Consider the following 15,746-nt stretch of genomic DNA (forward strand, 5'->3'; position numbering starts at 1 on the left):
CCTTTGTGCTAAAGATGCTGCACTTCAAGCTCCTGGGAGTTCCTCATGGTCTTACCTCTTCTGTTTCACACGTCTCTCACGTCTTGCCTACCTGCTGTTCCCAGCCTGCTAGGAACAGAAAACGGTTGCTATTGGCCAGCACTGAGGCCATAACACCAGGGGCCAAGGGGCAGGTACTGAGGAAGGAGAGAAATCCTATGAGGAGCTAAGCAGGTGCTCAGAGAAGCCCCCAGGGTGCCACTGCCCCCTCAGACATCCTCTGATGCCAGCTCATCTCAAGCATCTGTGATGGCTGGTGTGAGCCACAGGACTGCAAGCATGTGCCAGTTAGGGGATGCAGCAGCTGAAAAGAGGTACTGCCCAGCTTCCTAGAATATCACTTGTACTCCATGGAAATTCCAAGTGTTAGTTTTTAAAAAAAAAATTTATTGGAATAGAGTTGATTTACAATGTTGTATTATATTCTGCTATACAACAAAGTAAATCAGTTATATTCCACTGATCATTTATATTCCACATATATATCACATATATCCACATGTGTATCACATATGTATCCACATAGATATATTCCATATGTATGTCCACTGATCAGTCATATTCCACATATTCACTCTTTTTTAGATTTTTTTCCCATATAGGTCTTAATACCAAGTGTTAGTTTTAATGCTAAAATACTGCTAGGGGACTTTCCTAGTGGTTCAGTGGCTAAGACTGTGTTCCCAATGCAGGGGTCCTGGGTTTGATCCCTGGTCAGGGAACTAGATCCTGAATGCTGGAACTAAGATGTGGCTTGGTCAGATAAATAAATAAATATTAAAATGCTGCTGTACTACAGAATACAATGTGTGTGTGTGTTAAGTGGCTTCAGTCATCTCCAACTCTGTGACGCTATGGACCAGAGCCCACCAGGCTCCTCTGTCCATGGGATTCTCCAGGCAAGAACACCGGAGTGGGTTGCCATGCCCTCTTTCAGGGGATCTCCCTGACCCAGGAATCAAACCCTCATCACTTATACCTCCTGCACTGGCAGGCGGGTTGTTTACCACTAGCGCCACCTGGGAAACCCATACAATACAATATCTGTGTACATTTCAAGGTTAAAACATCAAGTTTAAAGTATCATTTTTCAAAGTTGTGAGTCCCTTTGTTACCATCCCAGAGCCCAGAGTAAAGCCAGGAAACGATGGTAACCTTATGTCAGTAGTGTTCTGGGGAAACTGTGTGTTGTGCTTGATGTCACACCAGATAGAGGAAGGACAATAGCTTCAAGAGGCGACAAAGCCAGCAGGGAGAGCAAAAAGCTGCCAGGAAGCACTACTAAAGGGTTTTTTTTTTTTTTAGGAAGTCAAATCCTAATTCTCGTGCAAACATAAAATGAAGCTAAATCAAAAATTTTATAACTTATTGATGAGGAGATGGGTAATATATTGCAGCTGGTTCAGTTGAGCATTTGCTTTACAGGGTTTGTATTCTCTATAGGACAGAAGGTGTTTGCCTTGCCATGAACAGAAATCCTTTGCATTGTTACAGATAGGAAATATTTGCTTTGCTCTGTGTTTCCTATTATTAAATAGTTAACTTCTATGTCTATGGAGTTATAAACAGCCTAGTTAAAGAAAAGCAAAAGTGAAGATGAATGAACTTGGTAAGGACACTCAATGCCCACTTAATGATTTTTTGCCCATTTCATTTTTCCACAATTTTTCTTGACAGCTTACTTTGGACCTTGCAGGTTGGAAGACTGTTGGGGACTAGAAGACCTGGGGTGGAGTTGGGATTTTCTTTTTACTTTTTTGGTTATTTATTTTTGACTGTGCTTTATGAAGACTGGGTCTTCATTGCCAGGTGCTGGCTTTCTCCAGTTGCAGTGATTGGGGGCTGTTCTCTAGTTGAGCAGTGGCATCTCTTGTTGCAGAGCGTGGGTTCTAAGCACTTGGGATTCAGTCACTGTGAAGCTTCATTGCCCTGTGGCATGTGGGATCTTCCTGGACCAGGGATTGAACCTGTGTCTCCTGTACTGGCAGGCAGATTCTTAACCACTGGACCATCAGGAAAGTCTGGTTGGGATATTAATCAAAAACAAGAACAATACCTAATCTTTCATCCACTGAGAGCCCATCTACATCATTGATTTAATAATTCATAAATATTAGCCAGTAGCAGAACTGTTGAGAATAAAATAGCTCTTTTGTTGTCCCTGGGTCGTGTCTGACCCTTTGAGACCACATGGACTGCAGCACGCCAGACTTCCCCATCTTTCACTATCACCCAGTTTTTTCAAACTCATGTCCATTGAATCGATGATGCCATCCAACCATCTCATTTTCTGTCACCCTTTTTCCCTCCTGCCCTCAATCTTTCTCAGCATCAGGGTCTTTTCTAATCAGGTGGCTGAAGTATTGGAGCTTCAGCTTCAGCATCAGTCCTTCCAATGAATATTCAGGGTTGATTTCCTTTAGGATTGACTGGTTTGATCTCTTCGCAGTCCAAGGGACTCTCAAGGGTCTTGTCCAACACCAGAATTCAAAAGCAGCATTTTGTTGCTTGGCCTTCTTTATGGGCCAACTCTCATACCTGTACATGACTACTGGAAAAACCAGAGCTTTGACTATATATGCCTTCGTCAGCAAAGTGATATCTCTGCTTTTTAATACACTGTCTAGGTTTGTAATAGCTTTCCTTCCAAAGAGCAAGTGTCTTAACTTCATGGCTGTATCCACAGTCCACAGTGATTTTGAAGCCTAAGAAAAGAAAATCTATCACTGTTTCTACTTTTTCCCATTCTATTTGCCATGAAGTGATGGGACTGGGTGCCATGATCTTAGGTTTTTGAATGTTGAGTTTCAAGCCAGTTTTTTCACTCTCCTCTTTCACCCTCATCAAGAGGCTCTTTGGTTCCTCTTCACTTTCTGCCATTAGAGTGGTATCATCTGCCTAACTGAGGCTGTTGATGTTTCTCCTGGCAATCTTGATTCCAGCTTGTGAGGCATCCAGCTTAACATTTCACCTGCCGTACTCTGCATAGAAGTTAAATAGCCAGGGTGACAATATACAGCCTTGGTGGTTGGTGGTTTAGTTGCTCAATCATGTCTAACTCTTGCGACCCCATGGACTGTAGCTGCCAGGCTCGTCTGTCCATGATATTCTCCAGGCAAGAATACTGTAGTGGGTTGCTGTTTCCTTCTTCAATACAGCCTTGACATAGCTTAATTCCTGAAAAAATTAAAAGTGCTCACTTAGTGCCTTGATAGGTAATGAAATGATAGATATTTGATGCTTAAACTTTCCATTTAAACTTTAATAAAAGAACCACAGTCATAGGAATTCTTTTCACAGAAAGCCTGACCAGTTATCAAGACTTATCTTTGTATTGGGGCAACCAAGACACATTTTTATTAAATTCCCTTAGAAATTACAAATATCCACGAATAAGCCTAGATGACTACTTTTCCACTGACAGAGTCTCATCTCTGGGTTGGGTAGGGATGTGTCCATGGTGTCCTCATTATGTTAACAGTAAAGTTCTTAGTCAATTCAGTTGTGTCCAACTCTATGCAATGCTATGAACTGTAGCACGTCAGGCTCATCTGTCCATGGGATTCTCCAGGCAAGAACACCGGAGTGGGTTGCCAGTTTTCTTGCCTGGAGAATCCCATGGACAGATGAGCCTGACGTGCTACAGTTCATAGCATTGCATAGAGTTGGACACAACTGAATTGACTAAGAACTTTACTGTTAACATAATGAGGACACCATGGACACATCCCTACCCAACCCAGAGATGAGACTCTGTCAGTGGAAAAGTAGTCATCTAGGTTTATTCGTGGATATTTGTAATTTCTAAGGAATTTAATAAAAATGTGTCTGATAAGAAGCTTAAGCAGTTTTATTGTATATGTTTATAATATGCCTCTACCATACAGAAAATAACAGGTGCTATTAAACAGAAAATTGTCATAGTTATTTAAGTGCAAGAAAACATCATAGCTTGCCACAGGAAAACATCATAGCTTGCCACGCCACACCAAAAAAAAAAAAAAAAAAATACTGCTTTGAAAAATAGCTAGTAAGATAGAAGTTCCATTGTAATTTCTTGTCAAAGTGTTCAGGCCAATAACATTAAAAGCAAGACCAGCTTAACCCTTAAATCAATTCATTGCTCATTTAGCTTGATTTTCTCTTCAAATGAAAAAAGAAAGCCCTATAATGATATTTTAAATGACTAAAACCACATTTATCCATAACTGGTTCCTAATAAATGTTTAATCTTCCCTTTCAACTTTGTGAATAGAATCAAAATCTCAGACTAGTAAAATACTTTTCAAAATTTTTAAATAGATATTTTCTATTTTCTAAGTAACACAAAATCAGTAGGACTTGTGCTTTTGTGTGCATACGTATATGCACATGCTTGCTTACTTTTCCATTCACTGTATTTCATTAATGTTTCTCATTTTCTAGAAATTAAGGAAAATCATGTGTTTTTTTTTTAATTAGTCGCAACTAATTGGTTGTCAGATTTTATGAGAGGTTTTTCACTGACAGAGCCAATCAGTATATAAAAAGCAAGTCAGATATATTTCTGAAAATAATTAAATCTGCCGTACAGCCACTCTGCCTTAATTACATATTCACAATTAGGCAGGCCTTGTGTCAGGAGCCTCCCTGATTGCATTCTGTGTATTATCACCTCATTTTCAAGCACATCTGTTGGAAGCAAGCCACCCTGTGCCTCACTTCCCCTCTATTTTACACCTAGGAAAGTGCTGAGGCAGAGTGCTAAGTATTATAAATTGTCTCGCTAAAATTCCTTGGGAAAAATCACAGGGACTTCACATATAATATAGTAAGTCCCCTACACACAAACATGTTCGGTTTCAAGACCGTGATCCTACGTCTAACGAAGTTAGCTGAGGCACTCAGCTAACACAATCGGATATATAATACTGTACTGTAATAGTTTTACAATCCTTTTCACACTAATAATACATAAAAAACAAAAACAAAAAATAAAGACAACAGTTTTACTCTTACGGCAGAGTACAGTAGTGCCAACTACATCACCACTGCTTTTGCTCTTGCTTCCAGACATCCTGGACTTGAAGTAAAGATACTGCAGTATTGTACTCTTACATTCCTGCTCAGTAAAGTACAACCACTTGTAAAGGAGGAACACATCTGACAATGTACCCCAGACATGAGAACTAATTTATATCATTGGTGATGTAATACATGTTCGTATCTGTGAAAGTTTGCACCTTGAAGATTCATATGTAGAGGACTTATGGTATAAACAAAGGGAATCAAAAATTCCAGAATCAAAGTATTTATTGCACTCCCCTGTGAGGGCCCCATCTCTGGGAATATGTTACCTTTAGGTCTAATTCCTTTTGAAATGACTCCAGAGAATGGGAAGATGTAGTGATTTTTCTGGTCTTGATTCTCAAAGCCAATGAAGTTTTCTTTCAGTTCAGTTTTAAAAACATGAAATTGTTTCAAGTGATGCTCATGTTGTAGTGAGGAAAAATTCTGAAAAACTCTCTACTTCACCTTTTTTAAAAAGTTGACCCTAGAGAAGACAAAGGAGATAAGTCAGGTATGAAATATTAACATCTGTTGTTGTTCAGTCCCTAAGTTGAGTCCGACTCTTTGTGACCCCATGGACTGTAGCCCGTCAGGCTCCTCTGTCCACAGAATTCTCCAAGTAAGAATACTATAATAGGTTGCCATTCCCTTCTCCAGGGGATCTTCCCAATCCAGGGATCAAACCAGGGTCTCCTTCATTGCAGGCAGATTCTTTACTGTCTGAGCTACCAGGGAGGCCCTGGAATTTGCTCAAATTCATGTTCATCAAGTTGGTGATGCCATCCAAACATCTCATCCTCTGCTGCCCTCTTCTCCTTTTGCCTTCCATCTTTTCCAGCATCAGAGTCTTTTCCAATGAGCCAGCTCTTTGCATCAGGTGGCCAAAGTACTGGAGCTTCAGCTTCAGCATCAGTTCTTCCAATGAATATTCAGGACCGCTTTCCTCTAGGATTGACTGGTTTGATCTCTTTGCAGTCCAAGGGACTCTCTGGAGTCTTCTCCAACACTAGAGTTCAAAAGCATCAATTCTTTGATGCTCAGTCTTTTTATGGTCCAACACTCATGTCCATACATGACTTCTGGAAAAACCAGAGCTTTGACTAGATGGACCTTTGTCAGTGAAGTAATGTCTTTGCTTTTTAATAAGTTGTCTAGGTTTGTTGTTTGTTCTTTTGTTCTAACTTTTCTTCCAAGAAGCAAGCATCTTTTAATTTCATTAATATCTGCACATGCAAAAAAAGAATTAGTTTGGGAGTTAGTCGTGTTTTAAATGTGTTCAAAGAAAACATGTCTGCTTTAGTTGTTTTTCTGTTGCTATAAGGGCATAAAATTAGATGTCTAGTAGAGAAGGTGGTGCAGTGGTAGAGAATATGCCTGCCAAGCAGGAGATACAAGAGATGGGTTTGATCCCTGGATCAGGAAGATCCCCTGGAGGAAGAAAGGGCAACCTACTCCAGTAATCTTGCCTGGAAAAGTCCATGTACAGAAGAGCCTGGTGGGCTACAATCTATGGGATCACAAAGAGTAGAACATGATGGAACACACACACACACACACACACACACACACACAGAAGGTGCTTCATGGAGTAGATTAAGTACACAGTCATTATATTTGGAATGCTGGTTAGCATGGCTGCATTGTAGAATCATGAAATGTGAGGAAGAAATTCACTTAGGTGAATAAAGAGGTGAGGAATGATTTTCATTTCTATGCAACAGTATGCACAGAGGGTGGTGGTGTGCCATTTTCATGTATAAATAAATGAGACACAAGCTCGTAGGAAGGAGAGAGACCCAGAGGGGTGGTGTTGCCCTCACAGTAATGATAATGACTTCAGCGGGTTTGCAGATTTCTTGTGTTTTGCTCAGTTGGAGACTGTGTATAGACTATGTGGGGTGAGGGGGAACGGCCTTGTGCCCATAGTCAGCGCAGCGGCTTGTATTCGTGCCCTGTCCTTCACTTGCCTGTGGCCTCATAAATTGTTCTGCCCCTCATCATCTGCCTCCTTCCTTCCAGGATGCCCAAAAGGTGTCCTGTTGGCTTCTGGGAGGGAGTAGCTAGTCATGATGACCCCCACCCCCCCAAACCCAAATTCTAACCAAGCTCCAAGGCTCTGCTATAGGTGAATTAGGACAATACTTATATTGACATAACTTACTGTTTGTACCAGTGAATGTGGTTCTGGCTTTATTGTACATTTCAAAAAACAGAAGGAAGTTATAGTTTTGTAGCATCGTTGAATTATCTTTTGGCCTTTCCACCCGGTACTGAAGAATGTTGGTCTTGGATACATTTCATGTTTCTGAGCAAGGCTTTCCTTTGCTCCCATAAACTTTCTTTCTTTTTCATTCAATGAATCTATTTTATTTATTTTTTCCCCATGAACTTTCTACAGTAAGTGGCTTCTGTCACAGAAGCTTCTGTGAGAAGCGCTAAAATTGAATGTAACAGCTTTAAGATCATTTTTTTTTTCTAGATGAATAGACATTGTTAATTCTTTTCTGAAACAATATATTTGGTAGATTGACTAAAAAATTTTTCTGTTGCATCAGAGAGAAAATATATAAATATTAATATTTTGAGAGTGTTCTGTCCTTGACCCAATAGTATCTTTCGGGGCTAGTTATCCAAAGTCTTAATGGGGATTAGTCATGGGCCTCCTGGTGTACACACTTGTATATATTGTTGCTTTAAAATTCTGCACTCAGTATAAGGTACATCATTCTGTAATATTAATGCATGCTACACTGGGTCCTACATTAATAGCTTTCAGCAACAACAGAGCCAAATTTCTGCCATCAAAATCATATGTATTACATATTTAGACATTTTTTTATTGAGCTATTCTTGATTCACAATAGTGTGTTAGCTTCAGGTGTACATTTTGCTATACACAAAGTTGTACACAACTTTGTTGGTTACACCCAGACACAAATTATTTTTCAGATTCTTTTTCACTATAGATTATTATGATATATTGAATACAGTTTCATGTGCTATACATTAGGTCTTTGTTGTTTATCTATTTTATAAACAGTAGTGTGTTTACATTAATTCCATACTTCTAAGTTATTCTTCCCCCAACCTTTCCTCTTTGGTAAGTTCATTTTCTATACCTCTAAGTCTATTTCTGTTTTGTAAGTAATTTCATTTATATTATTTTTTAGATTCCACATATAAGTGATACCATATAATAATTGTCTTTCTATGTCTGATTTACTTCACTTAGCAAGATATTCACTAGGTCCATCCACATTGCTACAAATGGCATTATTTTGTTCTTTTTATGGTTGAGTAATATTCCATTGTGTGTATGTACCATACATATTTTATCTAGTCATCTGTTGATGGACACTTATGTTGCTCCCATTTCTTGGTTATTGTAAATAGTGCTGCAATGAACACTGGGGTATAGACATGTTTTAATATGGAATCTATATGAGAAATAATTTCTACAATGATTTAAAATTCATCTTAACCATGCCTCAGGTGTTTAGAAAACAAAATATGTGATATTTCTAAACACAGTCTCAATTTGTTGTGCATAGAATTTAACTTAATGTAGGTGAGCCTGTGGACTGACTCTATCAATCTCTTACATATTATTTGCTCACACAGAATTTAGATTTTTAAAGGGAGGGATTCTGGGAGAAGAGGATCAATAACCCTCAAAAGGATTTTGGAAATGCTCTGTCTTCTCCTTCCATATTATTTTTCCTCTTATGGGCAAAGCTCCACCTAGATAAAAAGAATATCCCCTTTTCTAAACAGGAACCTAAGCCTAGGCATGAGAAAATGCACTCTCTCTGAACTTCCCCTCAAGTTTGCTTCCCAGTTCATGGTTAATTGCATCTATCATGTTTATTTGACCTTCATAAACACACTCAAAATCTTTTTTGGTTGGTTAGATAAGGACACAAACACTTTAGTTGATGAAGCTATTAATAAGCTATTCTAAATAAACATTTTATAAATATTTGTGACCATTCATAATCATCAATATGATCATTATAAATTGATTACTACATGCCAGGCACTTTGTGCATTTTGCATGAATTATCTAAATATTAATGTTTCACCCACATAACAACCCAAGGAAATCTCATGTTGAGAAATGGTCCTAGTCCACATCAGGAATGGATGACTGAGCTGGAGTTCAAACTCAGAGCTGACTGGCCTTTCTCACACCTCATTCTTCCTTGAAATTATCGGTACATCTTGACTTTGTTGTTGTTGTGTAGTCGCTAAGTTGTCTCCAACTCTTTTTTGACCCCACCAGGTTCCTCTGTCTATGGGATTTCTCAGACATGAATACTGGAGTGGGTTGACATTTCCTCTCCAGGGGATCTTCCCAACCCAGGGGTTGAACCCAGCTCTCTTTCTTGGCAGGTAAATGCTTTGAAAGTAAAAGGGAAAGGCACTCAATCGTGTCCAACTCTTTGCAACCCCATGGACTATACAATCCATGGAATTCTCCAGGCCAGAATACTGGAGTGGGTAGCTGTTCCCTTCTCCAGAGGATCTTCCCAACCCAGGGATCGAACCCAGGTCTTCTGCATTGCAGGCAGACGCTTTACCAGCTGAGCCACAGGGAAGCCTACCACTGAACATATCTTGACGAGGGCTTCCCAGGTGGCACTAGTGGTGAAGAACACACCTGCCAATGTAGGAATCTCAGGAGATGAGGATTTGATCCCTGGGCCGGGAAGATCCCCTGGAGGAGGGAGCAACAACTTACTCCAGTATTCTGGCCTGGAGAATCCCATGGACAGAGGAGTCTGGTGCGCCATGGTCCATAGGGTCACAGAGAGTCAGACTTGACTGAAGTGACTTCGCCTGCTCACGCATATCTTTACTAAGTGCCTTCAAATAGAGATGCTTCCATAGAAATATAGGGATGTTTTCAATAATGTTCCTTCTCCTATGAGGCTTCTAGTCTAGCTGGTGAGTGAAGCAGAATTTACACAAAGATGAACCATGATGGGGGAATAAAGTAGCCCAGAGTATTAAATAATTAATAGTATACAAGTAGTTTGCATCCCTTACACAATGAGGAATGGAATGAAAGGCCAAGGAAACTTCAAACTACCCAAACTGCATAGGTGGACAGTTTTGCATGCAAAGGTAAGCACATTTATTAAGGTACATATTGGTAATTTGACTGAAGACAATGTAATTCAAATAATAACTGGACTAAGATGAAGGTGACAGAAAGTGCCTGACTTTGGTCTATAATCATTGGCAAGGGGTGGGGGCCAGTCCCATTCCAGGAGAAGCCTCCCTGCCATGTCTAATTAGAGTTCTACCAGAGATGGCATCTCACTGGCCCAGTTAACCCTGAAAGATAGGATGTACCACCCTTGTGCCTTCTGCAGGGCACTGATCTGAGTGTTAAGATGCAAATAAAGGCAGAGTTTGAAGGGTTAAACACACAAAAACTCAGGAGAGCACCAGAAGGACTGACTGAAGTGCTCCTGCCCCAGGAAATGAAAATGTGACTTCATTGCTCGTGGCCGCCTGGATGAGAGTGGATGCCTCACTGCTGGAGAAGCTTCTGAGAGTCTCAGATGCTCTGCACAGTCCAGGATGGAGGACAGGAGCTGTCTGTCTGGGATGATGGGCGGTATTGTTTTCTGCAGAACTGCCTATCTTCAAATGATCTTGAGAGCCTGCAGAATGTCTTTGCAGACTGTTGGGCCACTTACTGTTGACTCACCTGCTCTGGTGTCTGCAGGAGCCAGGCTTCCTGGGGGTCTCTTTGCAGGGACTCTCAGAGGACATGTCATGAGCAGTGTTTGCCTTTGTCTCTGATGGACTTGGACCCCCCTTCTCAGGCACAGGCACACATGTATGCAGACTCACACATGATCCCCCACTCCCTGTCTCTCCCTGCACAAGCCTTAAGGTCATCATTATTTATTATGTCTGGGGGAATGCTGCCATCACCCGTGACAACCATGATTAATGATAACGTGCAAATCTGAGGTAATTTGCTGACATATTAGATCTTTGTGAGGCACCAGAATGGAAGCAGCATTTTTCAAACTCTGCTCTGCTGGAGCCCTGGGGGCTGCGCTGGCTCCCGGTGGGAGGGGACGGCGGCAGCTCCTGAAGCTGCTGCTCCATTTTTAGTTATGTGTTTATTTGTTTATCATTATTGTTAATTTTTCACATGAAGAACAGTAAGTGTGTTTTAATAAAAAAAAAAAATGTTAGAATACAATGAGATAGAAGAGTCTGTGCTGAAAGGAGCATACCAAGGGTATTCTTGGACCATTTTCTGGAACCTTCTGGATCTGTTTTTATGTGTTTTTAGTTTGATAATTATCTATATTTGTTTGCATGTGGTTTGTTATTTAGTTGCTCAGTTGTGTCCATTGCTTTGCAACTCCATGGGTTGTAGCCCACCAGGTTCCTCTGCCCATGGGATGTCCTAGGTGAAAATGCTAGAGTGGGTTGCTATTTCCTCCTCCAGGGAATGTTCCCCACCCAGGGATCAAACCCACATCTCTTGCATTGACAGGCAGATTCTTTACCACCAAGCCACCTTGAATCTACCCCTTCATTTATAGTTACTGATTATTTTAAGGGGTAGATTCCCAGTAAGCTTCATAAGGAATTCCAACATTTATCTTCTTCAAATTGCACATTTGATATAACCTTAATCATCATCCAAAAGGAATATGCCCCTCTTGGGCTTCCCTCATAGCTCAGTTGGTAAAGAATCCACCTGCAATGCAGGGGACCCCAGTTCAATTCCTGGGTTGGGAAGATCCGCTGGAGAAGGGATGGGCTACCCACTCCAGTGTTCTTGGGCTTCCCTTGTGGCTCAGCTGGTAAAGAATTTGCCTGCAATGTGGGAGACATCAGTTCGATCCCTGGGTTGGAAAGATCCCCTGGAGAAGGGAAAGGCTACCCATTCCAGTATTCTGGTCTGGAGAATTCCATTGACTATGGGATTGCAAAGAATTGGAAAAAGATGGAGCAACTTTTACTTTCACTTCCATGCGTGCAGATCAAGAGGTCTTTCTATTTCAGTCTGGCCAATAAGTTCATAGCCATTAACTGAGAGGACCGGGTAGTTCTTGCCAGAATATAAACTGAGGGACTATGGCTGCTTTTTAGCGAGGTCTCTGCCAGTTTGGTGAACGGCCCCTTGACTCCCCGCAAATGGCACGGATGTTTCTGATCAAATACATTTGTGCTGCATGTGAACTGTTTTGTTTCCTGGGAAGTAGGTTCCCAGCCCACCAGCAGGGCCGACCTGGACGACCTTTGCAACAAGAATATCAAGGCTCTTCTGTGTGTGTGCTAATGAGCCTGGGAAGCTGTGCTGTCTCTTCTTTCCTGCTTCACGGAGATGCTCGCTGTTCTGCACCGAGCTTCTGCATTGCACACACAAATCCAGGGAGAGGTAGCTTTCCCAAATTCTTGAAGGAGACAGACTAGGAGACACACAGAGTAGTTGTTTTGATAAATGAGCACCAGTCACTCTTTTTAAACAAAAAACATTTTAACACACAAACGTTAGAAATAAACCTCCTCCTCTGAAACAAACCCACACATGAAACAGACCAAATCAACTATTCTTGTGTTTGATTTTGCACTCTGCAGTATCAATCTTGACTCTCCAAGTTTCCATGTGTGTGTGTTTGGGGGGGGGCGGGGCGGGGAGCAAATTCGCTTCAGTCGTATCTGACTCTCTGTGACCCCATGAGCTGTAGCCCTGTAGCCCGCCAGGCTTCTCTGTCCATGGGAATCCTCCAGGCAAAATACTGGAGTGGGTTGCCATGCCCTCCTCCAGGGGATCTTCATGACCCAGGGGTCGAACCTGTGTCTCTTAAGTCTCCTGCATTGGCAGGCAAGTTCTTTACCACTAGCACCACCTAGTAATTAACAATCCGAGATAAAATTATTTGAAAATGAAGTTTTATCCCTCTCTCTCTTTTCCCTTTTAGGAAACAATATGGCCAGTACAACAAGATGCATGTGTATCTCTATTTAACTGAAACAAATTTATGAAAATTAGAACTGGTAGATTGAAAGATGATTATTTCCCAAAAGTTTTCTTTAGTTTTAAAAAGTGATTTATTCAGGATAACTTTAAATAACTCTTCCTGAATTTAAAATATGATTCAATATGAAAAAAATAACTTCACAGCCATCTCCTCAGGAACATGTGTTTTGAGATGTGATGTAATCTTATGTTCTAAATTTAAGAATTGAAGGGTGAAGTGTCCCCATTCTTGATATTTATGCACAGACACACCATTTCTTTGATGCGTCTAAGTGACAAATAGATGTCACTTTGTCTAAGTGACATCACAGAACTAAAAGCTGCCACAGTGAGACCAGGGTCAGAGCGTGAGTTCCAGACCAGCTTCATCACTGGACAGTCTCTTCACTGCTCTGAGCTTTCCCTCCTGGTAGAATGATGGAGCAGGACTTCTCCGTCTCATCAAAGGTCTGATGTGGTCACAGCTTCATGGAGGGTAGAGCTGGGTTACTAAGAGTGAAGGCTGGCTCCACAGCTACTCAGCCTGTGCCCTTGGGAAGGTGGTCTACAGTATAGATTCAGTGCCAGCATTCCCAGTCTCCAGGATCTAATGCCTGGTGATCTGAGATTGAAATGGTATAATAGAAATAAAGTGCACAGTAAATGGAATGCTCTTGAATCATCCTGAAAACATCCTCCTCCCATCTCACCATCAATGCAAGAATTGTCTTCCATAAAACCAGTCCCTCATGCCAAAAAGGTTGGGGGTTGCTGGCATGGTTGGTCTCCATTGTCCATTTATCCATCAGTGAAGCAAGAGAAAAACAGAGCCCTGCTGATCAGGCCGCTGTGGGGGATTCAGTGATTTCATCCCTGCCAGTCACTTAGAATGGGGACCTTAGTACCACTCCATGCGTACTTAGTTGCTATATTTTCTTTTCTTTTTTTCCTAAGCCTTGGGTAAAGAATCACTATAAATCTAATGTAATTTCTGTCCCTAATCAGCTGGTACCCAAAGGGGTAGATTCTCCTCAACTGTGAAATGAAAGTGAAAGTGAAGGCATTCAGTCGTATCTGACTCTTTGTGACCCCATGGACTATAGCTTCTCTATATACTATATATATATACTATAGCTTCTCTATATACTATATATATATATATATACTATATACTATACCAGGCTTCTCTGTCCATGGGATTTTCCAGGCAAGAGTACTGGAGTGGGTTGCCGTTGCCTTCTCCAGGGGATCTTCCCAACCCAGGGATGGAACCTGAGTCTCCTGCATTGCAGGCAGACGCTTTACCTTCTGAGCCACCAGGGTGAGGGAAGGTCCAAAACCATCCTGGCCTTATTAATCAGCTTGTCTCTGTGTAATGGGAGCTCCTTTCTCTGGTTTGTGAACTGACTATTTTCTCTGCCTGTGAAGTCAGAACTTAAGAGGTTAAGTGCTGCCCAGTAGTAAATAGTTAAGCAAACGTATTTGTGCTAAAATATACAACAAAAATGTCAAATAATAACCTAAATTGAGATATTTTAAAATTCTATAGACTTTCAGTTAACCTCAAAAAAAACCCTGAACTTTAAATAATAATAAATAAAAAGTAAAGCATTTCCTTTGATAGGATAACTTGCTACTAAGTGATCAGAATTTGTGTTGATGACAGTGAACCTCTGAAAAGAAAAGTGCCAGGGATGGATGTTTCCCAGTTACACCTTACCCACTATGATGCATTAAAGGGTGAAAATACTAGAAAAGAAATGGCTAGAGAAAATCAAATGTGATGACTAGAGTCTAGGTATGAAAAACCATAAAATATCCATAATGAAAATAGAGTTGCTAAACAAAACCAAAATGACTCAATACTTTTTTTTTGTATATATAGCATTCCAAGCCTCCCAGTTTAAGACTCTGATTTCTTTGTTAGCCTTGAATTAATTATATTGATTTAAAAAACACAACACTGATCAAACTTCATGACTCCGAGTAACCTTAGTACTGTGTTGGGAATGTGAACAACACCTCCTCACCAAAAAAAAAAAAAAAAAAAGAAGAAGCATATGAATGGGAGATTGAGCTTCAATGTTACTTTGTAGTTGACCCATTGGAGATGGGGTGGTATAAAGCTCTCAAACCAACTTAAACAAGCAAATCTTGCCCAGGTGAGGAAGCCGCTAAATAGCACAGGTGACTCTGAGGTGATATATTGTAAGCCTACCCCTGTCATCCATTGCAGGATTCAAGGCTCCTGGATATTCTGCTTGAATTACTTTTTCCTGTAAAGCAGATGTTAGGAAAAGAGTAATTGGCCAGGTGGCAGTGGTCAGGCTCTCTCGCCCCACATTTCGTGAGTAATGATTGTGTAACAGCTGAGATCACGGACAGCACTGAGCATGTGCGTCATGAGGTACTTGCTTGGCCATGGGCTACTTTTGCTCTGTAAGCATTGTAAGCTCCACCTGGAAAGCCCTTGCAGGTGTGTGACGGTGTGGAATGTTATGTCTGTTGCTGCCACGGCCACCACCAGAGAATAAACATGTCTTCAGCTCCCACAGCCCCTCACATTTTCTTCCAGCCTCTAAGTTCATGCCTTGCCTACCCTGGGTTTGGCCAGCAGTGTCATATAGCAAGATAATTGGCATAGTCAGCAGGATTCCCA

At 41.0% G+C, this 15,746-nt stretch overlaps 1 protein-coding gene and 1 non-coding gene across 2 annotated transcripts in view; one reads left to right on the plus strand and one right to left on the minus strand.

Annotated features, from left to right (window-relative positions):
* DSCAM (DS cell adhesion molecule) overlaps positions 1–15,746 on the plus strand; it is a 664,082-nt gene that overhangs the window by 225,513 nt on the left and 422,823 nt on the right. The window lies entirely within an intron of this gene.
* TRNAC-GCA (transfer RNA cysteine (anticodon GCA)) lies at positions 9,614–9,686 on the minus strand. Its single transcript has one exon. It is a non-coding gene; the product is annotated as a tRNA-Cys (tRNA).

Source organism: Dama dama, chromosome 19, assembly GCF_033118175.1.
Source record: "Dama dama isolate Ldn47 chromosome 19, ASM3311817v1, whole genome shotgun sequence".
NCBI classification, from domain to species: domain Eukaryota; kingdom Metazoa; phylum Chordata; class Mammalia; order Artiodactyla; family Cervidae; genus Dama; species Dama dama.